This window comes from Canis lupus, chromosome 7, assembly GCF_003254725.2.
Source record: "Canis lupus dingo isolate Sandy chromosome 7, ASM325472v2, whole genome shotgun sequence".
Taxonomy (NCBI): domain Eukaryota; kingdom Metazoa; phylum Chordata; class Mammalia; order Carnivora; family Canidae; genus Canis; species Canis lupus.
Window position 1 is genome coordinate 79082033 of NC_064249.1, and position 27573 is coordinate 79109605.

The 27573-nt window shown below is 44.8% G+C and overlaps 1 protein-coding gene across 4 annotated transcripts in view; it reads left to right on the forward strand.

Annotated features, from left to right (window-relative positions):
* Nucleotides 1-9170: 9170 nt before the first annotated feature.
* Nucleotides 9171-27573, forward strand: part of DYM (dymeclin) — a 340736-nt gene continuing 322333 nt past the window's right edge. For 2 of the 4 annotated variants that reach the window (XM_025429635.3, XM_025429632.3), the window contains exon 1: nt 9171-9478. The gene's annotated coding sequence lies outside the window, so the exon portion shown is untranslated. Of the gene's footprint in view, nt 9479-9556; nt 9708-27573 lie in introns of those variants that run through there. The other 2 variants (XM_049112965.1, XM_049112964.1) reach the window with 2 other exon arrangements.

Consider the following 27573-nt stretch of genomic DNA (forward strand, 5'->3'; position numbering starts at 1 on the left):
GGATACCATGGGCTCCACCGATCAGCGCCCCTGGACTTCACTGGTTTTAACCTCTGAAGAGTTTATGATCCTGAAATTTAAGGAGCTACTCAGCCTTTTCTGACTCCAAATTGGATCGCTAGAAATAATTTCAGATGGGGGCAGGGGAGAAGAAGAAAGGAATTAATAGTGTATTTCATAGAAGGGCCATAAATATATAGAAACACATGTGTCAGCGGGAAATGCAAATTAAAACTACAATGAGAAACCACCAGAATGGTTAAAATTAAAGATCAAGTGTTGGGAGGATAAACAGAAGGGGTTCCTACACGCTGCTGGTGGGAGCATAAATTGGTACAAGGACTCTTGGAAAGGAGCCGGCATTATCTGGGAAAGCTGAACATGCATATACACTTATTTCTAGAGTCCATATTCCTACAGTCTAGAGTCCAGAGAAAACTGTGTACCTGTGTATCAGTAGGCATACAAGAACATTCTTAAAATCACTGATTATGGCAATAGCCCAAACAAAACAAAACAACCCACAAAAGTCTATTTAAAATAGGAAGGAGGGACTCCTGGGTGGCGCAGCGGTTTAGCGCCTCCCTTTGGCTCAGGGCGCGATCCTGGAGACCTGGGATCGAATCCCACGTCAGGCTCCCGGTGCATGGAGCCTGCCTCTCTCTCTCTGTGTGTGTGTGTGACTATCACTAAAATAGGAAGGAAAGGGGACACCTGGGTGGCTCAGTGGTTGAGCATCTGCCTTTGGCTCAGGGCATGACCCTGGGGTCCTGGGATCGAGTCCCACATCGGGCTCACCGCAGGGAATCTGCTTCTCCCTCTGCCTGTGTCTCTGCCTCTCTTTGTGTCTCTCATGATTAAATAAAATATATTTTTTTAATTTTATGTTAAAGATTATATCAATGTATTATTTGTAGAATAACATTAAATATAGGAAAGATGCACTAATAAGTGAAGAGTTTTGGAGAGCTGATCCATACTGCTGCTGTTGTTTTTTTTTTAATTTTTTTTTTAATTTTTATTTATTTATGATAGTCAGAGAGAGAGAGAGGCAGAGACACAGGCAGAGGGAGAAGCAGGCTCCATGCACCGGGAGCCTGATGTGGGATTCGATCCTGGGTCTCCAGGATCGCGCCCTGGGCCAAAGGCAGGCGCCAAACCGCTGCGCCACCCAGGGATCCCTGTTGTTTTTTTTTTTAATTGTGGAACGTGTGATACATAAAAAGAAATACATAACTGACAGCTTTTTTTTTTTTTAAGATTTTATTCCATATTGATAGTGTTTGCTAGAGGACTGTGTGCCATTTGGGGTCCATTGCCACCTGTTTGAGGCGGTGGAACCTGTGATGTGTTGCCTCCTGTGACAGTGTGATTTAAAATTAATATATGTGCAGTCTTCAAGTTCTGGCCCAGAGCTCCTAAAACTCTTGGAATTTCCTACGTGAACAGAGTGACAAAGGGGTCTTTTAATATGTTAATGAGTAATTTGAACCACACCGTAGGATGTGGGCTGGTTGCTGGGAGACCCTACCAACTCCACGGGAGTCCCAGGAGGGGAGGAGGGTGGAGTCAATCGCTAAAGACCAATGATTCCATCAATCCTGGCTATTTAATGAAACTCCATAAAAACCCCAAAAGACAGGGTTCACAGAGCTTTTGGATGGTGAACGTATGTGTGTGGAGGTGTGGAATATGACGCTCGTAGAGATCATGGGAGCTCCTCTCCCTTTCCCTATAGCTGGTCCTATGCATCTCTTCCATCTGGATGTTCCTGTATCCTTTTATAATAAACCAGCGATCACTTTACTAGTGAGTAAAACATTTCTCTGCGTTCTCTGAGCCACTCTAACAACTTAGACCCAAGGGGAGGTCATGGGAACATTGGCTTTATGGCCAGTCAGAAGCACAACCTAGACTTGGGATTGGCATCTGAAGGAGGATTGTGAGGGAGTCCTGTGGGACTGAGCCCTTGACCTGTGAGAACTGATGCTCTCTCCAGGTAGGTAGCATCAGATGGAGTTGAATTATAGGATGCCGGGCCAGTGCTGGAGAATTGCTTGGTGCTATGGGGAAACCTCCCACCCCAACCCTGGAAATTGGTACTAGAATCCTTTTAGTCCCATTTAAATACCACAACCTCTGGGAAGCCTTTCCGTCCCTTCCTTTCAGAGGGTCTCTTGTCCTTGTGCTCTGCAAGCTCCATACAGGGCTTCTCCTTCAGGGAACCTTGTGCCACAATGGATAGCTGGGCACCTGCTGAGTCTTGCACAGGATGGTGAGCTCCTTGCAGGTAGCCACCTCCCAGAAGACCCTGGGGAAGACATTTTCTAAATGTTGTGGAACTAAACAAGAAAAAACTAAGCACGGTTAGAAATTGCCATATGCTACACCAGCAAATTAACTTAGATTTCTCCTCCTGGTCTTTTTTCTTTTTTTAAGATTTTTTATTTATTCATGAGAGACACAGAGACACAGGCAGAGGGAGAAGCAGGTTCCATGCAGGGAACCTGACACAGGACTCGATCCTGGGTCCCTAGGATCACACCCTGGGCTGAAGGCAGTGCTAATCCGCTGAGCCACCTGGGGCCCCTCTACCCCTGGTCTTTAGTAGCACATGAAAGGGTCAAACAGTTTACCTGGTGACCCGTGGAGGGCTGGGAGGTTTGGGTCCCTGCTCTCCTGTGCTCTTCCTCTAGATTCCCCCACCCGCATTCTGCACCCCACGGCAGGATAGCGCAGGTGAGGCCCCAAGTCCAGGCTCCTGCTGCTGGCTTCTGGGGGGCTTTGCCTGGTGAGGCCGGCAGCCGCATCATGGTCCAACCACATCCTTCCACAAACAGAGCTGTGCCCGTATTAAAGCGTTTGACCTGATTTGGTTCATTGGCACTGATATGTCTATGTCCTCTGAGACCAGGTACATTTCTCCACATCTTTTTTGTATCGTTTGTACCCAGTGTTACGGAACAAATTGTGTCATGCACCCCTGCACACACTGCACACACACACACACACACACACACACACACTTTCTGTGTTGAAGTCCTGACTCCCGGCACCTCCCGGCACCTCCGAACCTCACCCTATTTGCAGGGAGGAGCACTGCAGGTGAGATTAGTTGAAATGAGGTCATAAGGATGGATCCTAATCCCACATGACTGGCACTCTTACCAAAAGGAAATCTGGCCCCAGAGACATGCGAGAAGGCAGGGATTGGTGACCCCTCTACCAGCCACGGAGCTGCAAAGGTCGCGGGGTGAAGCCCTGGCTGCAGCCCGGAGGCCCCGGACAGCTTCTCCGTTGCAGCCTCTGGGACAACCAACCTTACCGACCCCTTGATTTCGGGCTTCCGGCCTCCAGAGCTGTGAGACCACGCACGTGTGTTTAAATCGCTCAGCTTGTGGGGCTTTGTCACAGCAGCCCTGACGAGCACGCGCGGGAGCCGCAGTCCATTTTGCTTGGCAGGAGCAAGCGACTGCGAGGAGGTCGGTGTGAACCTCCGGCTCCGCCGGGCGCCGAGGGAGCCCTGAGGCGGCCTCTCCTGGGGTAAGCCTGGGCTCGGCGGCCCGACGGCTGCCTTTGGGCTCCAGGTGCCACTTGCTAGTCTCGTGACGTCGGGAAGCCTATTTAGCTTTGGACTGGAACATGGGGACGAGCACACACCTACCTTGGAGGGCGTGTGACCAGCAGGTCAGCACAGTCCACACTTCCCAACCGCGCCTGGCCCTGGCTGTTTTCTGGACGAATTCATGAACTAATATTAGTTTGTGACTCATGCCGATTTGTCCCCAGCAGGACAAAGACGGTGACACTTGCAGAGTGGGCTTCTCCTCCTCTAGCTGTTTGTGCGGCCACCAGGCTGGCCCGGGCCCCTGTCCCCAGGCTCCGCCTCGGAGCTCAGGACATGGGGAGACACGAGGAGACGCGGGACGGCAGGTGGGGGTCGCAGGGATTGGAGGTTCGCTGCGGCCTCTCGGTGGCCACGCCACGCCGTGGAGCCGGCTGTGGCCACGCCTGATGACCCCCAACAGCCCCCGTGAGCCCACAGGGCGCTCCCCTCTGTCACCAGCTTACTGGCTGCACGTCCCTGGCACTTGGCTCCTCATCTGTCCAGGGGAGGGACTTGGTCTGGTTGCCGACGTGCCCTCCCCGCCGTGATCCCCACGACCTGCCGGTGGGACCCAGCCTGAACACAAGTGGGGACGAGACTCTTCACGGCTCTTGCAGGCAGACCATTTCGCTTTCACTTGACTATTGTCAAGAGTTTCCCGGGTCGCCGGGGTTCTCAGCTCCCCTTTCTCACAGGGCTGTTTGGAGACTCAACTAAGAGCGCGGCGCATGGCTCGTCGCGAGCAGCCCACGATGCGGATCGTCATTTGTCAGCACTGACCTCCTCGTCAGTGAGTTCTCATACGGAGCTGAACCTTGTGGCCTATAGCTTCAAACCTTCAGTCCTAGTCTGCTTCTCTGGGGTGACAAGTCAGGCTGGTCATGCCTCCTGACAACGGTTCCTTATCGCAAGTCTTGGGCCAGTTGCTCGTGCTCAGCTCAGTCGGCCGTTCATCTGACAGGGCTTCCAGACCTCTCGCCAAGCTGACTGCCCTGCCCGGATGATCCCACCCTGGTTAACCTATATCCCTCTTCGGAGGACTGCCCAGGGACCGGCAGTGACAGCGTGTGACTTGACTACCTCTAGACTATGCAGGTGAAATAACATTTGTTAAAGAAAGGCATGTGGGGCTGCCTGGGGGGCTCAGTCATTTAAGCGTCCAGCTCCATTTCAGCTCAGGTCATGATCTCAGAGACGTGAGACCAAGCCCCATGCTTAGTGTGGAATCTACTTGGGATTCTCTCTCCTTCTCCTTCCTCCCCTCCCTCTGCTTGCACGCTCTCTCTCCCTCTCTCTCTGAAATAAAATCTTCAAAAAAAGGCATGCTGCATGCATCACTGAATTCTCATAGCAACTGTGAGATGTGAGTGGGGTATTACTGTCTCTTCTTTGTAGAGAAGAAAGCTGGGCTCAGAGAAGTCAGGTGGCTGTCCCGGACTGTGTCTTTGTGTTCCCCTAGAAGACATGTACGTAAACTCAACTTACATCGGGTGACAGTAGCAGGGGGGCCTTTTGGAGGTAATTAGGTTTAGATTGTGTCATAAGGGTGGAGACTCTATGATGAGATAAATATATTTTTTAAAGATTTTATTTGAGAGAGAGAGAGAACATGAGTAGGAGGACGGGCAGAAGGAGAGGGAGAAGCAGACCCCCCACTGAGTGTGGAGCCCAAAGCAGGGCTCCATCCCAGGACCCGAGATCATGACCTGAGCCGAAGGCAGACCCTTACCCGACTGAACCCCCCAGGTGCCCCGAGATAGGTGCTTTTATGAGAAGCAACTGGAGCTCTCTTTCTCCTCGTGTGAGGATACAATGAAAAGATGCTTACCTGTAAGCCAGGAGGAGGGCCCTCACCCAGCCATGGCTCTGCCAGCGTCCTAATCTGGGGCTTCCCGCCGCCAAAACTGTGAGAAACACACGTCTGTTGTTTAAGCTCCCCACTCAACAGTATTCTGTTAGAGCAGCCTCAACTGGTCAAGACGGTCGCTTTCCAAAGTCATTCAGCTCATAAATTATGGAACCAGAATGTAAACGGAGATCTGACTCCAAAATCTGCTCTTCTTTCTCAGGCATTGAAAATCTGAGCATTGTTCTTGGAACAGGTTTGAAACAATAATTTCTAGGCAGTCTTGGTCCTGCTTGGGGAGTGGCCTTCTGTTAGGCATTGCCCTTTTTTTTTTTTTTGCTTTCTCTTTATTTATTCATGAAAGACACAGAGAGAGGCAGAGACACAGGCAGAGGGAAAAGCAGGTTTTCGGGGAGCCCGATGTGGGACTCCATCCGGGGACACCGAGGTCACACCGTGAGCCCAAGGCAGATGCTCAACCACTGAGTCACCCAGGTGCTCCTAGACCTTAAACTTCTTGAGGTCAGGTTCAGGTCTGAAGCACAGTGCACCCAGAGTCACTAAGTAAATATGTGTTGAATGATTGAGCCAAATGAACATCCTCAGTCAGAAACACCAGTCTTCATTTTAAGTATCTCTCTGGGGGACACCTGGGTGGCTCAGTGGTTGAGTGTCTGCCTTTGGCCCAGGGGGTGATCCCTGGCTTCTGGGATAGTGTCCCGCATCGGGCTCCCTGCATGGAGCCTGCTTCTCCCTCTGCCTGTGTCTCTGCCTCTGTGTGTCCCTCATGAAGAAATTTAAAAAAAAAAAAAAAATCTTAAAAAAAAAAAGGTATCTCTCTGGAAAGTCCCTGAGTAACAAGGGGCATGCAGAGGTAATGCAGGGCTGCAATTTCAGACACCATAATCTTTCCAGTGCCTCACTTTTTATATTTCCCTGCCTGACTGGCTTTCCTGGGTAACAACATATTTCTAGATATAGTTGATTTTCATAATGGTCTAACCAAAATGTGCTGGGAATGTATAAGTCTGCTGCTGCAAAATATAAAAATTGAATGCCTTCTAAAGTGAAGTATCATTTTTTTTGTATGTTTTCTGTTTTATAGTTACTTTCTAAGTAGGGCAAATATTGCTACAGTCAGATTGAAAATGTGTTGGGAAGACAGGCAGCCATTTGGAGATTTTCTATCTTAATTAAACTATATTTTTGAATGTATTCATTTTTCTCTTCCTGCTGTAATAAGTCACCACAGATTTAAGGCTTAAAACAACACAAATTTATGATCTCATAGTTCTGTAGGTCACAGGTCTGACGCAATTCTCACTGCACTAAAACCAAGGTGTCGGCAAGACTGGGTTCCCTTCTGGAGGCTCTGGGGGATAATATTTCCTTTTCTCTTCCAGCTGCGAGAGGCCACTGAATACATTCCCAGTCTCTTGCCATCCTCAAAGCCAGCAATGTCTGGTCCTCACATTGCATCGCATGATCTTGCAGAGCCATATTTATTTATTTTAGAGAGAGTGAGAGACAGTGCATGGTGGGGGAGGGACAGATGGAGAGGGAGAGACAGATTCTCCAGCAGATTTCCTGCTGAGCACGGAGCCTGATGCAATCGCAAGCCATACTTCTGACTGCTTTGTCTTCCCCTCGCTTTTCACTTTCATGATTACATTGGGCCCACTCTGATAATCCTGGATAGTGTCCTCATCTGGAAGTCATCTGATTAACAACCTAATGCTGTCTGCACCCCTTTGCATGTAACCTAACATATTCATAGGTTGTGGGCATTAGGATGTGGGTATCTTCAGATTGTTGTTCTACCTGCCACATGAAATAATTTCAGATTCACAGAAGAGCTGCAAAGTACAGACAGTTCCTGTATATCCTTCACCCAGTTTCTTTTAATGTTAATATCTTATGTTACCATAACACCTTGTCAAAACTAGGGAATTAACGTTGGTACAATACCCTTAACTAAACTCCAGACTTCATTTGAATTTCACAACTTTTGCCTTGTTGGGTTCTAGGAACCAACCAGGATGCCCTGTTGCATTTAATGGGAGGGTTTTCACTACTTTCCTGCTCCTGTTTCTGTACCAACCAGACACTGATGTAAGCAGGTCAAAGTTCATCATGACAGTGGTTCTGGCAGTGTGGAGAGTGGGTGACCAAAGATAAGACTTAGCACATTACATGTACAATAAATAGTTTGTGAAGGATTGCGACTCCAACTCATGCTTCATATATTGGGAAAACCATTCCTAAACTAACACTCTGATTTATGATGTTTGCCTAGCAGCATCATGACATTTATCGAGGAATATTAGTAAGACTCTTTTTATTACAAGCCATCCAAAAAATATAAGAAAGGGGAGGACATTAAATTTTAATAACTGGTTCACCTCGAAGTAGAATGAGTTGTTTCTTGGTCTGTAAAGTTCGTTCCGAAGAGAGGCTCACATTTATTTCATCATTTTGGGGTTAGGTAGAGGGTGTAATTTTTGGTGCGGGCAAAAGTATAAAGTACTTTGAATTTGGTTTTGGTGCCTCTGTTTTTCCCTGAAATTTATTTATTTTTATTATTTTATTCTTTAAAGTTTTTTTTTTTTTTTTAAGATTTTATTTATTCGTGAGAGACACACAGAGAGAGAAAGAGGCAGAGACACCGGCAGAGGGAGAAGCAGGCCCCATGCAGGGAGCCTGATGTGGGACTTGATCCCAGGTCCCCAGGGTCATGCCCTGGGCTGAAGGCGGTGCTAAACCGCTGAGCCACCGGGGCTGCCCTATTTTTTAAAGTTTTAATTTGGGAGACAGTGAGTGTGTGTGAGAGAGAGAATGAGGGCGCAGAAGCAGGGGGAGGGGCAGAGGAAGGAGGCAGGAACAGACTCCTGGCTGAGCTGGGGAGCCAGAAGGCCGCCTGGATCCAAGGAGGCTGGGGTCACGATGGGAGCTGAAGGCAGATGTGTAACCGGACTGAACCACCCAGGTACCCCTCTTTTGCTAAAATTTTTTTTTTTTTAATTTTTTATTTATTTATGATAGTCACAGAGAGAGAGAGAGAGAGAGGCAGAGACATAGGCAGAGGGAGAAGCAGGCTCCATGCACCGGGAGCCCGACGTGGGACTCGATCCCGGGTCTCCAGGATCGCGCCCTGGGCCAAGGGCAGGCGCCAAACCGCTGCGCCACGCAGGGATCCCCCTCTTTTGCTAAAATTCTAAACTAAATATCATAAAACTACATATGATATTATGCGACTCATATTAATTGCAGAAAAAAATATGAAATGTGTGAATTTAGTCACAGATGATCTCATTTCCCGAAGTCACTAATTGTTAATAATCTTTCGGCCTTTTTCTCCCTGTGCGTGTACACACCTAGGAAACATAAACATTATTCGCAAAGATTGCATATTATACATACTGTTTCCGCTGGATGGATCATGAACATGTATCCCTAGTATTCTTCTCAACGGCTGCATCCTAATGCCCGCCTGTTCTTAGCGAGGCTCCCAGGTACCTTGTGTTTTAGTATGTTTTCATGAAATAATCCTGCAGGCTCAGGGGGTTCAGTGGCAACAGATGCTCGAAGTGTATCGAAGATCTGCTTAGTACTTTTCAGAGGCCACGTGGCCTCGCGGTTGCCCCGGACGCGACCCGAGGGTGGGGAGACGCCTAACGTCCGAAGGACTACATTTCCCAGAAGGCCGCGCGCCGCGCGCCGCGCGCCACGTGACCGCGGTGGGGCGCGCGCCCGGCCGTTCGGTCTCCAGCCGCGGTCCCGGCCGCTTTCCTCCCTTCTCCCCGCCTCCCGGCCTCCGCACGGACGCTGCCGGGGCGGGAGCCGAGCCGGAGCCGGAGCCGGAGCCGGAGCCGCAGCCGCAGCCGCGGAGACGTGGAAACATGGAGGCCTGAGCGGGCGTGCGCCACCCGGATTGCGGCGGCGGCGGCGACGGCGGCTTCTTCCGATCCCGCCCCCCGCTCGCGCGTCGGTGGAGCTGGAAGCGGATCTGCCCGCGGCTGAGACAGGTGGGCTGTGGCGCCGCCGCCCGCCGAGCGGCCCTGGGAGCCCCGCGCGGCCCCCAGCCCCGGCCCGAGCCGGTTTGCGGACACGCTCCCCCTCCCGCCGCCGGGACCGGGGGAGACGGGCCGGGCCACCCCGGAGGGGCCGTGCCTGGGCCCCGAGAGCTGCCCCCGGGGCGCAGCGGCCTCCGTCCAGCCCAGCGTTAGGAGTTGGGGGGACCCCGAGGAGCCGTAGGTAGGTGCGCCGCGAGGGGGGCCGTGTTGGCCCGACACAGGGGCGTGTCATGGGCAGCGTGAGCCACAGGGTCGGCCTTGCTGACATAGACGTCGTTCCGGAGAAGTAATTCACATCCCATGAAATTCACCGTTTAGAAGTCCCGTTAAAGTACAACTCGGTGGTTTTTGTGTTTTGTTTTTTTTGGGGGGGGGGGAGCATATTCACAGGCTGGTGCAACTATTCGAATGCCGGGACATTTGCATCACCCCAAAAAGAAACTCCCCTTACGCTCTGTATTTCCCCCTTTCCCGCTCCCTGACATCCAGCAATTGTGTTTCAACCGAAAGGGTGGGAAGTTAGCCCAGGTGGTTTGTGAGCTGGCGGCAGCAGTGGCGGTGATAAAGCTGATAGCAGAAAGTCCAGGGCTGGGGTACTGGAGGGATGGGTGGCTGCGATAGGGCCGGCCCTGGGGTACGCACAATGTGCACCAGGCGTGCAGACGGAGTGGGACCCCTGGAAGGAGAAAGGGGAGGCTGCGGGCAGAGGTGTGTGCAGAAGCTGTCGGGGAGGCCGTGGAGGGGAGTGTGATCCTACAGAGGAGCCCAGGCCTTTGGTCTGATGGGCTGAGGGTGCAAGAAAGGAGCTGGAGATGGAAGGGAAGGGATCTATAGGAAAAGGTGGATGGTTTCTGCTGATCACGAAATTTGTAAATATATAGGTATCTAGAATTATTTTTCCGCTTTGTAATTTTTTATCTTCCATGATTCTCTTGGCAGCTCAGAGTGGCCAAGTATAAATATTCTCACTCTGCAGATGAAGAACGGGGCTCTTAGAGGTTAAGTGATTTACTGAAACTCTTTTAAGGTTTTAAATAGGGTAAAAATAAGTTGGGGATTGACGAGGAATTGATTAGACTATAGATTGCAAGTGGTTTGAACGGAAGAGAATTTGGAGGGGGGGGGTTATGTCACAGGAAGGAGATTCAACTGTTAAATATATTGAGTCCGTGTTATTATGATGGAGTCCAAGGACTTTGTTTACATGACTTTTATTACTTTTTTATTTTTAAAGATTTTATTTATTTACTCACGAGAGAGGCAGAGGGAGAAGCAAGGCTCCATGCAGGGAGCCCGATGCGGGACTCGATCCTGGGACTCCAGGATCACGCCCTGGGCCCAAGGCAGGCACTAAACCGCTGAGCCACCCAGGGATCCCTGTTTTTGTAGCTTTTAAGTACGGAAAAGTTTAGACATTGAAATAATTTAATATAGCCCCATGCACTCGTTACCCAGCCTTAGCAGTTAATAACTCAGGCTAATTTACTTTGATCTATACTCCAATCCATGCCTATCCCACTCCCAACTATTTTAAAGCAAATCATAGGCCATTTCATTTGTAAATATTTGAGTGTATATCTGTAGAAGGTTGAGTCACTCTCTTTTTATATGCCTACGTTACCATTATCACATCTAAAAAAATTAATAGTAAGCTCTTAGTATTAGAAGGACTTATTTTTTTAAATGTGGCATCCATTTGATACAAAAGAATTACACAGTGCAAATGCTTTGATGTTTGACTCTCTATAAAAAAAGCATGGAATAATTGTTTCCTGATTTTTTCCAGTTGCTCCTGTTACCCTGTTTCATTTCCTCGGTTGCTGGTTCATCCTTCTATAGAAAGTTCAAAGAACTGTCACTTTGGCTGGCATTTTAATTGATGGAGTTTTCATGAGAGCAGGAGAAAAACAAGTGAAATACAATGCAAGCAAATTTTTAAAAAGTGAAATAGACATGCAGAAATAATTTATGTCTCATTGCTCTAAATATTTGAGCAATTTGATTACATTTTTGTATATACTTTCACATGTTGTTAGTTGTTTACTGTGTATTAGTTTTCTTTTTTTTTTTTTTTTAAGGATTTTATTTTAGAGAGGGAGAGCAGGAGGTGGGGGGAGGAACAGAAGAGGAGGGAGAGGGACAAGCTGACTTTGCACTGAGCGCAGAGTCCAAAGCGGGGCTCAAACCCAGGACCCTGAAATCATGAGCTGAAACCAAGAATCCGACGCATCACCAACTGAACCACTTGGGCACCTCATGTGTATTAGTTTTCTATGACTCCTGTAACAAGTTACCACAAATTTAGTGTCTTAAAACAACACAAATTATTTTAAAGTTCTGTATTTTAGAAGTCCAAAATAGGTCTTACCAGGCTGAAATCAGTGTGTCAGCAAGGCTGTGTTCTTTTCTGGAGGTTTCTAGGGGTGAACCTGTTTCCTTATCTCTTCCAGCTTTTAGAGGCCACCCCTATTCCTTGGCTTGCAGCTCTGTTGCTCCATCTTCGAGGTCAGCAATATTGTATCTTTCCATGCTGTATAGGTCTCCGATCACACCTGGGAAAGGTTAAGGACCTGTATGATTAGATCAGGCCCAGCTGGATAACTCAGGCGAATCTCCCCCTCCAGAGTCCTTAGCTTAATTATAGCTGCAGAGCCCCCTCTGCCAGGTGACAAGCACAAATTCCATAGATGAGGATATGGTTATCTTTGGGGGCTATTATTCTCCTGCCTTAGTGTGTTTTGGGACATTTTGCTGAGACTAGGTGAGGTGACTACCTTTGATGTTACAAATTCCACATGTCATCTTAAATGGGAATGGTTAATGACAGAGAGGACCACTCCATTTTCCTTTTTAACAAGCATATCGGAAGTACCTGTGTGCTTGCAGCATAGTTTTTAGTAAAATAAGACCTTTAAAAGTGATTAAGCATAAAAGCATTGCGGCAACATGTAAAGTCTTTCTGTATTTCATTTTGGTCTCTTTGTTTTCATGTTTTTAAAGTATTGTCTACTTGTAATCAGTGTATATAATGCTCAGCGGCTACTCTTGAAGTCATAGGATAGTCTGGGCAGTGATGGTTCCTGTCCCCCAAGTGAGAAGGCTCTCTGTCCCAGTGGGTGATTGAGGCGCCCCCAATTCAACAGGAAGACTCTTTTAAAAATTTTTTTTGGAGGGCACCTGGGTGGCTCAGTGGCAGGTTGTGATCCTGGGGTCCTGGGATCGGGTCTCACATCAGGCTCCCTGCAGGGAGCCTGCTTCTCCTCTGCCTGTATCTCTGCCTCTCTCATGAATAAATAAATTAATTTAAAATAAGAAAAATAATTTTTTTTTTTTTTTTTGGAGAGAGGGAGTTGGAGGGGAGGGGCAGTGGGACGGGGGGGGGGGGGTGGAGAGAGAGAGAAAATCTCATGCAGTCGGCACCCCCAGTGGGGAGCCTGACTTGGAGCTCAATCTCATGACTCTGAGATCACGACCTGAACAAAATCAAGAGTTGGATGCACTTAACCGACTGAACCCCCAGGCATCCCAGGAAAACTCTTAAAGTGGAAAAATGTGCAGGAAGAATGAACTGACAGACTTGGGCTTGAGGCCCCTTCTCAACTTTTCTTTCTGTGACCTGGATGGTTGGAAAGGGTTGTGAGTCTGAACAGGTGAGGCTGTGGCTGCTCTTCCTTTCCCGGGACCAGGAGAAGACGGAGTCTGGGAGATAGAACGTTAGAAGGCCTCTAGTTTGGTACCCTGCTTCCCAAGGGGGTTCCGCATTCCACCTTAGCTCTCAAGGTCTTGACTGTGTCCTGGTCTGAAGGTCCTGGCTCTGATGGTGCTGTGCTTCAGTGGAGGGCTTCTCAGTTAAGCATAAGGGGAGGTGAACACACTCTCTGGTCCCACATTTCAGCTTGTTTCCCCTCGGAAGGTTCTTAGTGGAGCTAATGCTCTGAATTTCTACTTAAAAAGTGCATGTACACAGTGTGTAAATTATCTACCTGTTACTTATTTCTTGTCAAAATAAACTAGTAGGGTTGAGAACAACTTTACAAATAGGTCTTATTTACTAAAAGTCTTTTTTTCATTCCTTTAAGGAAGTTTGGTTGGTACTTTTTGATCTTCTTTAATTTTTATCACATTCTTTAAATATGCAGGCACCAGGCTGGGGTTGCGGGTCAGGGTACGGCCAGGTGTATGGACAAAATAGGTAAAGTGGTCAAAAGGTACAGACTTTTAGTTATAAGTCACCATGGTGTAATGTGCCACATGGTGATTATAGTTAGTAATTATTGTATATTTGAAAGTTGCTAACAGTAGATCTTTTAAGTTCTCATAAGAAAAAAATTGTAATTATGTATGAGGATGGATGTTAACTAGCCTTTTTTTTTTTTTTTTTTAGAATTTATTTGAGAGAGTGAGGGAGTGTGCACTAGTAGGGGGAGGGACAGAGGGAGAAACAGACTCCTCACTGAGGAGGGAGCCCTGTGTGGGACTCGATCCCAGGACTCCAGGATCATCATCTAAGCTGAAGGAAGATGCTTGGATGGTAACTAGACTTAATTGCGGGGATCAGTTTGCAATATACACATAAGGACTGTTATGTCCTACACCAGAAACTAACTTAATGCTACATGTTGGTTATATCTCAACTTAAAAATAATGCAGGGTCATCTGGGTGGCTCAGTTAGTTGAGCACCTGGCTCTTGGTTTGGCTTAGGCCATGATTTCAGGGTTGTGAGATTGAACCCCACGTCAAGCTCTGGGCTCAGTGTGCGGTCTGCTTGGGATTCTTTCCCTCTTCTCTCCCTCTGCCCCTCCCCCAGTTGGCATGCACTGCATTCTCTCTAAAATAATGAAAAATAAAATAAAATAAAAATGCAGACACTAAAAGTGGCTGTTAATTCTCTAGTAAGGACACTGGAAGAATGAAACAATATAGATTTTGTATGTCCTGTGACTGATAATTTCTTTTTTAGGTTGAGTCACTGAATCTTAATTCCTTCAGGATATTTCTTGTAGCTCTTCACCCTAGAACACTTTTTTGTTGTTATTGTTGAAGATTTATTCATTTATTTTAGAGAGCATGTGAGTGAGAGCAGAGGGAGGGGCAAAGGGGGAGAGAGAATCTAAAGCAGACTCCCTGCTAAGTATGGAGTCTGACTCAGGGGCTCCATATCATGACCCTGAGATCATGTCCTGAGCTGATACCAAGAGTCGGATACTGAACTGACTGAGCCACCGGGGTGCCCCACCTTAAAATATTTTTAAATCCTCCTGCATCAGTTAAGATTAGGTTCTGCTGTGGCTAACAGACCTGATTGAATAATAGCTTAAACCTGTTTGTTCTCGTGTAAAAGTCCAGAGGCAGATGCTTCAGAGCTGGCATGGTGGCTGCATTGCCATTAGGGACCTGGTTTCTTACTCTGCCCTCCCTAGGGTGTGGTCCTTGATTTCTTTTCTTTTCTTTTCTTTTCTTTTCTTTTCTTTTCTTTTCTTTTCTTTTCTTTTCTTTTCTTTTCTTTTCTTTTCTTTTCTTTTCTTTTCTTTTCTTTTTCTTTTCTTTTCTTTTCTTTCCTTTTTCCTTTTTCCTTTTTCCTTTTTCCTTTTTCCAGATTTTATTTATTTATTCATGAGAGAGAGAGAGGCAGAGACACAAGCGGGCTCCATGCAGGGAGCTCGACGTGGGACTCCAGGTCTCCAGGATCATGCCCTGGGCCAAAGGCGGTGCTAAACCGCTGAGCCACCCGGGCTGCCCTGGTCCTTGATTTCTGGGTCCAGGTGGTGATGCATGGCATACAGTCAGGTAAATGGTCTGGCTCCCGCGAGAGTGTTCTGGACTGGACATAGATACTTTGAAATCATTAGCATATAGGGGAAGATTGCACGGATCTGCAAGCCTCAGGGCTGTGTGTGATCTGTGGTTGCAGTGGGTGGATAGAAGCCCGTTAGTAAGTCCATCAGCTTGCTTTCTGGCCTTTTTTGCTTCCACTCTGATTGCCTCCCTACTCCAGCCATGTCGAGCTTCTTTCAGTTCCTTGAATGGGCCCTTACCTGTTTTTGTCTTCACTCTAGGCCTTTATACATGGTGTTCTCTTTGCTTGGATAATTTTCTGAACCCCACAACCAAGTAGGCCAATCCTTTGTATCCTTTAGGTCTTAGATTTTGTGGTATGACTTCTGGAAAGCTTTCACTGAGTCTTAAATAGTTGCTGTACTATAGTTTCATGTTGATTTATCTGTGTCTCCTATTCGACTGTAAATTCCATTCACAGTTGCTGTCTTGGCACTTAGCATCATGCTGGCCACATACTGGGCACTCAGGAAGTAATGACGGACCCCCTGTGCTTACATAACTGTAATGTGATGGAGCTTGGGTATTGCCAGTTTGTGTTTTCACCAATGCACTATCTTTGGTATGGGCACATTGAGTTGTTTATATGAGTCAGTGATTGTGATAGTGAGTAGTGAAGCACATTCTATGAGTTAATTTTTCTACTTAAAGTAATGCTTGTGTTTTAGAAAAGATAAATGATATTAGAGGGTATATTATAACAAACGAGCCTTCCTTATCCTGTGTAGTGTGGTTCCCAGAGACAACTACCCCAACCATGTTTATGAATAATATGGCTAAATGGCTATTTTTTGATTTATCAATGTGGATGACACCTTTTGCCTCCTTGTGGTAAGTGAGGTGCTCTTCCTCCTCCTCCCCTCTCCCAGTCCTTCTAGTTGAGATGCATGAGAATTCTTGGCTAATTTAGTGTCCACTGTTTATATTGCTAGGAGTATATAAATATTTGCTCACTGCCGAGCTGGGTGATGTGCCTGGTTTCCCTGCTCCCTCCCCCATTTGCTTATTTTTTCATGAACATATTACTAATTTTTACAAAATGCTTTGAAAGGCCTGTGGGGATTGGGGCCCAGGAAACTGATGCAAGATGTTGCTGCGGCTACTGCTGTTGCTGTGGGCACTGAATTGTTTTGGTCTGTGCCCCAGAGGCTTCATGTCTTTGTTAGGGTGCATGTAAGATAGAATATCAGACACTCCACACCCAACTCCACAGTGTCTTGACTTAACACCTATCTGGTTTGGTCGTGTTTACTTACTGTTACTAATGTTTTAAGACCTATCTCAGTGGGTCTTCTAAGTTTCTATTTCCTGTTTTCCATCTGTTTGTCTTGTTCTTTATAATGGGAATTTCTTTGACCTTATCCTCTCTCTGCCCAGTTTTCTAAACAACTTTTCATTTCAAGTATCTTTTCTTGCTCTTTGACCATTTCCTTTTTTATGGCCTCTTGTTCTTGGTTCATGGAAGCAACGTGGTGTAGTGGTTTCTGCACACAGCCTGCCTCTCTGAAACCTGCCCTGCCACTTTCTAACTCCAGGGTCTTGAGCAAGTTACTTAATCTTTCTTTGCCTCAGTTTAATCTTCTAGGCCAAGAGTTGGCAGATATTTGTGTAAAGGGCCAGATTGTAAATATTTTAGGCTTTGTGGGCCAAGAGACAAAAAGAGGGATATTATACAGATACTTACGTAACAAGAGAGAAAAAATTTCCACAATTTTTTACTGATGAAATTCAAAATACAATACAACAATACGAATAATAGTTGAGGATAGGGTGGTTTTTTTTGTTTTGTTTTTTTTTTTTTTGTAATAAAGGTTTGCTTATGAGGATGAAATCTCTTTTTGGAGGAGAGGGGATAACGTTTTATCTAACATGGCATCCTAACATTAAACCTCAGTCATCAAAATTGATTACAAATGTTCGTATTTAACATTGGTTTGTAATGAGATTTTGGTATTGTTTCTTTGGAAGTATCTGTTTACATGATACCTCCAGATAATGATGTTAGTCCATGAACATATGGTTTTGGTGGAGCACATTTATTGCTTGGAAAGCATCTATAGAATTCTTAGATTCTTTTCTTAATAATTACCTTTTTAGCAAATCCTCACATTGCCCACTAATCACTTCTGATTGAGGGTTAGGTAGAAGCTTCTGTTGCACAATTAAATGGTCTTTGAAAGGTGGGACTTGTATTGAGGTCTGAAAAATGCTGAAACTGTATTTTGGAAAATATATTTATCGCATATTTGTGTGCCATTGGAGATCTCACATCTCGTTTTAATTTTTCACAGCATTGCAAGTGTGTAAAGCACTGAATGATTCAGTGTCAGTTGTCCTTGAAATAACTACCTCCGTGTAGGTTTTGCATGGAAGTGCTGTTGGCCTTCTAATTTTAGATTGAATTCATTGGGAAATATTAGCAAATCTGCAGCAAAAATGAATTTTCAAAGCCTTTCAGTGTTCAATAATAGTGGCTGAGGAAGGTTCTTCTTCAGAAAAATTCCATTCTCACCTCTGAGCTAGAGCAATTTCCATAAAATTATACCCCAGCTAAGCCATGGTATCGGGAGGTAGGACACATCAGGATATTCGGCTTCTCTTTCTGATAGAATTTTCATGGAACTGATGGATGGTTAAGTTGATGAAAGTAATGAAGTCAACTGTTGTAACTGGATCAATAGCATGTGATGGATTCAGATCTTTTATGCAGCCTACCTGCTAATTGATCATGCAGTGAAAAATGAGCAGGTTTTAAACACCTTGCATTTTCACAAGGTTTGTAAATTTGTCCACCAAAGTTTCTTCTGCCTCACATATATTTTTACCATCATCAGTTATTATGCATCTAAGCAGGTTCCACTTTAGGTTGGACCGAATTAGTATTTTCTCTACTTTTTTGGGAAAATATTCATAGCCATAATTATTCCATACAGACCATTCTCTGAACAACTATTTTCACTGAAAGATATTTCTTTTTTCTAGACATATTTCTTCAGCTACTGTAATCAAACACTATTTAGTTTAACTCATGATTGATCAGTGACTTTTCTTGTGGGTTTAACACATGAGCTATTTGGAACCTTGCTTTGGTTGCAGTCTCATTTTTATTCTTTGCTTTTGGGAAGATACTCTGCTGTGTTGAAATGTGTTTTAAATTTACTAACTTCCTTGCTTGTTGCTCTCATGAACTGGGAGTGCTCTTATGTTGGGGCCCGTCAGGCTGTTGTGATGAGTGCTTAGTTGGTAGTGTCTTCCTATAGGGTATTCTGGTACAAGTACGATGCTGTTACATAATAGACATAACCCTGTGACATCAGATTTTAAAAAATGATCTACACTCTACTAAAAGTGTGACATCAAAGTCTGCTTCTTTTCTTGTTTCTGCATGATAGATATCCACTGGTAATAAGTGTCGCAATGTGCAAGACACTTGAAATGTTGACTTCTGTCTACGTCATTGAGATTTGTAGTGTGAGCAGCGGCATCAAAGGATGAGAGCATCACATCTGGTCTCTGTAGGAACTACTCAGCTGTGCTATTATATCAAAAGCAGCAAAGGCAATATATGAACAATTGAGCAGAGCTGTGTTCCATTAAAACTTTAATTATGAACACTGACATTTTAATTTCATGTGATTTCCACATGTTACAACACATTCTTTTTTTTTTTTTTTTCAATTGTTTAAAAATGTAAAAATAGATTTGGCCCCTTGGGTCAAATTATGATTTGCTAACCCATGATCTACACAATGAAAAGATCTACTACCTCAGGTTGTGGTGAAGAATAGATGAATTAATATGTGTAAAGGATTGAATAGTGTCTGGGGAATAGTGGGTGCTAAATAAATGTTTGCATTTTTTTATTGTTACTGCTTTATCTCTTTGAGGTTGTCTTAGTTTTTAATTTTTTCTAAGAATCCTCGGTGGTACGATTCCTTCCTTAAGTTTATTTTGGTGTCTTTAGTTTGTGTTGGAGGCTTTCCTCACAAGTCTATTCACTTTTGATTGTTCTCTTATACTTAAGATTGGAAGTGGTTTGTGTGAGTGGATTGTGTTGAGTGGTGGGCATTGCTGAGGGTGGTAGGACAGCTTTTGAAATGAGGGATCCCACGTGTCTGTTAACTTTTCCCCCTTCAGTTTCTCTTGAGAAGAGTCCTCCAGTCCCCTGCCTTGGAGGTGGGGAAGCCCACCATTGTGTGCCTTCAGCACGCGCACTTCAATTTCATTCTCCTGTTTTCATCCTCCTCCTCCTCAACACCCTCAGCCTGGGCTTTGGAGTCCAGAGTGTCTCCAGGCACAATTCTCCAGAGAGCACACACATGGTCTCCATGGGGTGCGAGGTTGGTGAGGGGACCACTTACTTTAGCCCTGCACTGTGTTCCTGTAGTCTTGGTGCTCTTCTCCAGCTCTTTGGTCTTCCGGGGGTTCCATGGGTTGCTTCTTGGTCGGGTCCCTTTTAGCAGGCCCTTAAACTGGGCTTCCTCAGCTCTGCTGATTCAGTTACCACCCCCCTGTCACCTTTCTATCTTCCACACCTCTTCTGATCTTTGTGAGCTTAATCTCTTTTTTTCTCATTACTCCCATTTCTAGAGTGGAATGCTCCAGGGTACTTAATATAGCACTTGGAACGTAGTAACCATTTAGAGAATGTTCCATTACTTGGTGGACTGATGGTATCTGTGCGTTTAAATGTCCTTTGACTAGAGATGTTGCCTACTATTTCTGTAATCTCCCATTTCAACTGTGAGGTTTTGCCTTAAAGTCTCAAGTACGAACAAGGGGTGTGTTTATTTTTTTTCTCCTCTTTCTCAGGAAGCAGGTGATTCTGGAATATAGCTTATGATGAATGGATTCTCTGCCTAAGTTGGGACAGAGTACACAAGGGTGTCATTTGCATATTTTGAGAGGATTAGGACAGAATTTGATTATGGATATTTCAGATCCACTAATGTTTACCTTCCATTTAAAGGCACATTGAATCAGGAGACAGCACACAAAAAGGAGGAGATTTAATTTTTTTATATATCAAATATTTCATAAATATAAAATATTGAGCATATCATTTCCTGTTCAAAGTATTGTTTTTGTCCATGATGGTATAATTGACTCGGGGGAATAACTGATGGGAAAAGTTTTTTTTTTTTTTTTTTTTTTTTGGGAAAAGTTAAATAGCAGTCTGAGAGTCCCGACAACAAACCAGGTATTACTGGAAGGATCACACAAGTCCAAATGAGTGGTGAAGATAGAGTGCTGCTTTAGGATTACAGAGGAAAGCTCTTTCTGTGCTTAGTGAATGGGGCCGAGGGGGCTGCAGGTCAGGTGGGGATGGCAGGAGCAGAGGTGTGGATGAGCATGCTAGGTGTTGAGAAGACTGCTTGCTTCCTTATTTTTTTTTAAGATTTTATTTATTCATAGAGACACAGGCAGAGGGAGAAGCAGGCTCCATACAGGAAGCCTGACATGGGATTCGATCCCGGGTCTCCAGGATCACACCCCAGGCTGCATTAAACTGCTATGCCACCGGGGCTGCCCTGCTTCCTTTGTTATGACACTTATTTGCAAACTGAGGTTACAGACCACCTGTATCCAAATCAGTATGAATGCTTTTTAAGAAAATGCAGATGCCTGGGCCATACCCTGATATTCTGAATCTTTGGGGCCGAGGCATTCATTTTTTTTTTTTTTTTTTTTTTTTTAAGATGTATTTATTTGAGACAGAAGGTGCATGTGGGAGATGTGAGAGCATGAGAGTGTGGGTTGGGGCAGGGTGTAGTGAGAGGGAGAGAGAATCTTAAGCCAACTCTCTGCTGAGTGCAGCACCCAGACACGGGACTCAGTCCCACAACCCTGAGATCATGACCTGAGCTGAAATCAAGAGGCGGAGGCTCAACTGACTGAGCCACGCAGGGGCCCCCAGGTATTTACATTTTTTAACCAGGTGTTTTTATGTATGTTTAAGTTTGAGAACCACTGGTTTGGAGGGTAGTTGGATAGTACAGTAAGTACTGTTCTCCAGGTGGTGAGGAATCATTGAAGGTTTTTGAGCTGGTTAGTGAAGTAATGGATGTGGTGATTTTATTAACATTAAAGATCTATTATATTCGACCTTTATTTGTCTAGATGTACTCTGCTAGGCCCCTTCCTGATGCTTCTTTTGCTGTGCCTCATCCTGCTTCATCCTCAGAAAATCTTAGAAGTTTGTTTGTTTGTTTGTTTTTAAGATTTTATTTATTTATTCCTGAGAGACACAGAGAGAGGCAGAGACACAGGCAGAGGGAGAAGTAGGCTCCCCACTGAGCGGGAAGCCCGATGTGGGACTCAATCCCAGGCGTCCCTGGAGGCAGACTCGTCAGCTGGAGGTAGACACTCAACCACTGAGCCACCCAGGCGCCCCAAAATCTTAGATGTTTTAAGTGCTGTTTTTCCCATTGTACAGTAGGGTTTTTAAGTCGTGAAACAGAGATTCATCCTCACTCTACACAGACCTGTTGGGGTCTGTTTCACACTAAATCTTTGGCCTTTATCACAGTGTTGGACAGAATGTCCTGCTAAGGATTAATGCAGTAGCTGAGTGTGCAGAGTGAATCCAGGCGAGGAGGTGGGAGGCAAAGAAACCCGAATACTGTTGCACTGGGTCATATGGGATTACAGGATCCTGGCCTGGCATGGAGACACGGGAATCGGGAATCGAAAGGAAGAGGTGGATTTAAAAGATGATATGTAGAAATGTGCATGCTGTGGAAGAACCCACAGGACTTTTTAAAATTGTAATTTTGTATTGAAGTTATGGTTAACACACAATACATGAGTTTCCAGTGTACAGCATAGTAATTTGACAGTTATGTGTTATGAAATGCTCACCATGCTAAGTGTGGTCATCATCTGTTGCCATACAAAGTCCTTAAAATACTATGGATTGCACTGCTGTACTTTTCATCCCCCCATGGGATTTGATGTCAGGGTAAACACCGGAGGTTGGATTTGGAATAGGTGAATTCGATTTATGGGCACATTAGGGAATTAGATTACCTGGGTACGGATCCTAGCTTTGTCACTTGTTCTCTGGGATGTTGGGCAAGTTCTTTAACTTGTCTTTGCCTTCGTTCCCTCGTTTCATTCTTTTCCACAGCTACATAGTACTCCCTTGGATGCTTACCCCATCCTGTAGTCATGACCGTCACATAGGTTATTTCATGTCTTTGGTGTCCCAAACAATGAGATGATGAACATCTGTATGCATAGAACCCATCGGCTGGTACAGGTTCACCTGTGACATATATTTCTAAATATGAAGTCCTTGGCACAAAGAGGCAACACAATTAAAATTTTGATAGATCTTGTCAAATGTCTACACAGTAATGGGGTTGCTTGTTTCCTTATTGCCCTCATGCTGCTTTTAAGGTTTTTTTCTTCTAACCTTTGCTAATATGATGGGTAAAAATAATACCTTATTGTTTTAGTGTTATTTTATTCCTAATTTGTATTGAAGATGTCTTATATTTATCAACTGTGGGACCTTGCCTGTTTCAACAAGTTGGTTTTTGTTTTTGTTTTTGTTTTTGTTTTTTGAGTCCTTTCTCTTTAGCAGTGTTCTGGAAGTTAAAGTTAATTAGGGATAGGGAAGACATACAAAGTCTGATTCATGCCTCTCAGGAGTACTGTACTGCAGGAGGCAGGTCATGTAGGTAGTTTTTACATAGTGGGAACTTTAGGGCGGGTAGCCACATAGTGGCTAGTTGAGAGGGGAAAGTGGTTTTGGGAGGGAGGATGGTATCAGTATCAGTTTTTTATGTGTCAAGATTAAGTTCTTGACTACACCACATTAAAGATCGGTCCTTTGAAAGATTGACTACTGAAAGCATCAACGATGACACCTTTCTCATTTCTAGTGTAGACTTATATAAGCGCGTTGTTATCCACAGAATTACTGATTGTATATGTAATTACGTAATTATATATTCTCCTTGAGTTAAACAACAATCTTAAGTGTTTTAGGGATGTAGACAGAACTGGCATTCTGGTGGGAGGTTGGGACCAGGCCAGATTTGAAAGCCCCATCATGGGAGCCACTAGTGAAACCAGGAGACAGGCTCAGTTACAGATTGAGAGAGAAAGAAGAGCTGAAAGCCCGGTGCACAGCCAGGGCTCTCAGGCTCTCAACAGGTAAGGTGATTGGACAGTGGTTTTTTCAAGTTCCATTTTATTCTGGGTTTCATAGATGAATGTCTTGGGAGTTCCAAATAAATTGTGTTCAGGTGGAGAGAGAGAGAGAGTGTGTGTGTGTGTGTGTATATGTGGAATCCTTGAGATGAATCGATGCAGTGAAGATGCCATGAGGCCTCTGCTTTCTACTTTGCTTTCCGTGAGTGTAGGGAGCAGGTGGAACTTTCTGGCAACGGTACCTTGGGGGCTAGTTGCATGGCTACGCGTGTCCCTCTGGGGCATCCAGCTGCCGGAGGCCCTGCCATCACAGGTCTCAGCACATAGTGCTTCACTGTTCTGCTTGGGGACTGAGGGCTCAGGCCAGGGTGACAGGCAGGGTGTCCCCATCATACCTGTCCATGGCCCCTGGGCGCTGGCTTTTTCCAGCCCTCCACTTCTGGCCTGGAGTGGCTGTGTGTACTCTTGCTGCCCTGGGTGAAGGCTCCTGTGCCCGCCTTGGGATGCCCTTTCCCTTCTCAGGGAATTTTGTATTGAAGTTATGGTTAACACACAATAACCCAGTTTACAGGGTTCCCCTCAACTTCTGGTCTCCTGTGAATTTTTGAGCATGGCTGTGGAATTACTGGCAGTTAAGCACATGTGTTTGCATTATTTCTAGGGCTTGGTGAGGAAAAGCAGGGAGAGGCGCTGCACCTTGGGCTCAGTTGGCTGTCTTGGTTTATTCTGTTCTGTCTTTCCCCATGAGTTCACAGGCTTTCTTCATATTGTTGTTTTAGATGGGTTTCCTAGTGGTTCTGAATTGAACTTATTTTAATACTTTGTGGTCTATCCTAGCAGTTTTGAAAATCAGATTTATTTCCGCCCCCCCCCTCCCTTTTTAAAAGGTTTTATTTATTTATTCATGAGAGACAGAGGGGAAGAGGGAGAAGCAAGCTCCATGCAGGGAGCCTGATGTGGGACTCGATCCCGGGACCCCAGGATCACACCCTGGGCTGAAGGCAGGCACCAGACCGCTGAGCCACCCAGGGATCCCCTCAAATTTATTTCCAATAAATTAATAGAAAATAGGCAAAGGGTAATGGCTCTTTTACTCTGCAAGAAATGGAAACTAAAACTGTGCTGAAAAACTATTTTGTCTCATCAGTTAGCAGGGACCAGAAAGTTTGATGAAAGGGAGGTGGCTGTGGTGTGAAGAAACAGGCCTTGCTGCGAGGAGTACAGGCTGGCTGCCTCTAACGAGGGCAGCTAGGCGGTGTAGGGGTTGAAAAATAATCCCCCTCCACCCTTCTGAGTTTTTAGCTGAGACCCTTGTAAAAGAAGACAGATTAATAGGAGAAAACAAAGTTTATTTCCATATACCTCATGTGCACATGGGAGACACCCAGGGAGGTGGCATAGAATTCAGATTTATTTATTTATTTATTTTTTATTTTTTTTTAATTTTTATTTATTTATGATAGGCACACAGTGAGAGAGAGAGGCAGAGACACAGGCAGAGGGAGAAGCAGGCTCCATGCACCGGGAGCCCGACGTGGGATTCGATCCCGGGTCTCCAGGATCGCGCCCCGGGCCAAAGGCAGGCGCTAAACCGCTGCGCCACCCAGGGATCCCTAGAATTCAGATTTAACTACTATCCTCATGGGGATCCGGGAGGGGACATGTAGGCCTCCTAGGGATGAACACATGGTTTTTAGGAAAGAGGAATGAGCCCTTAGGAGAACAGATGGGAGTGTGATAGTTTGTGTGTCAGGGGTGTGGTGTCCACTTCTTGTCTTCCTTCCTGTGATGAGTCACCTGGTTGGTGAAACTCTCCAGGGAGGGGATCTACGATAATGAAGTTCCTTTTGGAGGAGCTCTCTTTAGGCAGCTAAAGGGAGTTCAGGGAAAGCCTCACCCTGTGTTTGTTGTTTTTCGAATGCCTATGGCTCAAAAGAATCAAAATGCCAAAGTGGCATATTTTGAGGTGACACATTGTGCTACCCTTCAGCACTATCTACCAAAATTGGAAATGCCCATACTCTTTCACCCAGCAATTCTCATTCCCTGGATTTATTATACCTTTAGTCTCATATATGTGTGAAATATCTTACATTCCAGGTACTTATTGGGGAATGATTTATAATTGCAAAAGACCATAAATGCACATCAGTGTAAGATTTATTAAAAAATAGGGTTTATTAAATTAAAAACTGGAATGTTATAGAATTGTAAAAATGAAGTCCTTTATACAGATATATACTGATTTCTAATATTCGGTAACTAGAAAAAGCAAAGAGGCATAACTTGTGTGTTGTAGTCTGTGTAAAAAGGGGAAAATAAATATGTGTTTGTATAGACACAGGATATCTGATACCCAAGAAACTGGTAACATTTTTTCTAAGTTGAGAAACTAGGTTGATTAGGAAATGAGATGGGAAACTTCTACTACATGCCCTGTGAATTCTTTGTTTATTGTACCATGTGTATTACTTTTTCAAAAAATAAAATACAAATAAAAAATAAAGTCTGACTTAAATTTTCATTGGTAGACTATAATAATAAGGTTTCTCGTTGTCTGACTTATCTAGGAGAAGTGGGATAGAATTTTGTTCTTTTGAAAATTCAGCATTCATATACCTAATTAAATTTACAAAGTGAATTATTTTAATTGATTGCTTTTAAGGTACCACAAGTAAAGTAAAATACTGGCCTGTTGAATTGAGAACATGAATTGTTGTGATTCTCTTTTTCCTTTTATTGGGTGTCATTTTTATCCTTTTAATTGTAATGAAGCCCAGAGAAGGGAAATTGAGTTCATAGCAGAGCCAAAGAACCCATAACTAAGTTGTTAATGCCAGTAAACCAATGGTTCCTTAGCTAACCCTTGTGATCCACACACTTGGGTATTTATACAGTAAACTATTAGGTTGACAGTGCTGTTAATTAGCATGAATTCCAAGATAAATAGGAAACTGTAAGTAAAATGTCAAGGTCTTTTTTGTTTTATAAAAAATATTTCATTGAGGGGTGTGGTGTAAGGAATTATTAGACAAAAACGATTGGAAAGTTTTGAGTGAAAGGAAATAGAGGTGCTTTTCTGTAGGTGGCTGAGGACAAAAATCTGTGTATTCCCTAGAGTTCTTTTTTTTTAAAGATTTATTATTATTTTTTAAAGATTTATTTATTTATGAGAGATACAGAGAGAGAGAGAGAGAGAGGCAGAGAGACACAGGCAGAGGGAGAAGCAGGCTCCATGCAGGGAGCCCGACGTGGGACTCGATCCTGGGTCTCCAGGACCAGGCCCTGTGCTGAAGGCAGCGCTAAACCGCTGAGCCCCCCCCCCCCCCCCCAGTTCTGAAGTTAATGGGGGAATCCCTGAAGAAGCCAAATACATGATTTCTCTTGCTTTTCTTGAAAAAGTTTGCTTTGAATGACTTGAAAGAACTTATTTGGGGAAAGTAGTCTAAGTAAAAGAGTGTTCCAAGCCAAGTAAAATAAATGTGAGATCCCTGTTTCTCATCATGTGATATATTATAGGTGATGAAGCATCTTAATGTATAAAAATAAACCTAGTGGTTGTGACAAAGTACCTGTTAGTATGATTTGTTGGCATCTTTCTTGCACATGTAGATCACACTTGAGGTTGGACTTTTTTAGCTGATTTTTGAAAACTTTTTATATTGCAATGATTTTAGACACAGAAATTACACACATCATACAGAGAAATCCCATGTACCTTCCCATCTTCCCCCAGTGTTACTATACGGATTGTACATTATCTACATCAGGAAGTTAATATTGATACAACAGAAAAGACTGCAGACCATACTTGGGTTTTTCCAGTTTTTATATGTATTCTTTTTCCCTTGTGTGTGTGGTAGCTCTCTGAAATTTTATCACGTGTAGAGAGATTCTTGCAAACACCACTACCACCACCACCACAGTCAAGACACAGAATTTTTCCATTCCCATAAATGGACTTCTTCAGGTTTCCTTTGTATGGTCACCTTTTGCCCCCTGGCCCTCTGTGCCCTGCCTGGCAGCCACAGATCTGTGCTTCACCACTAGT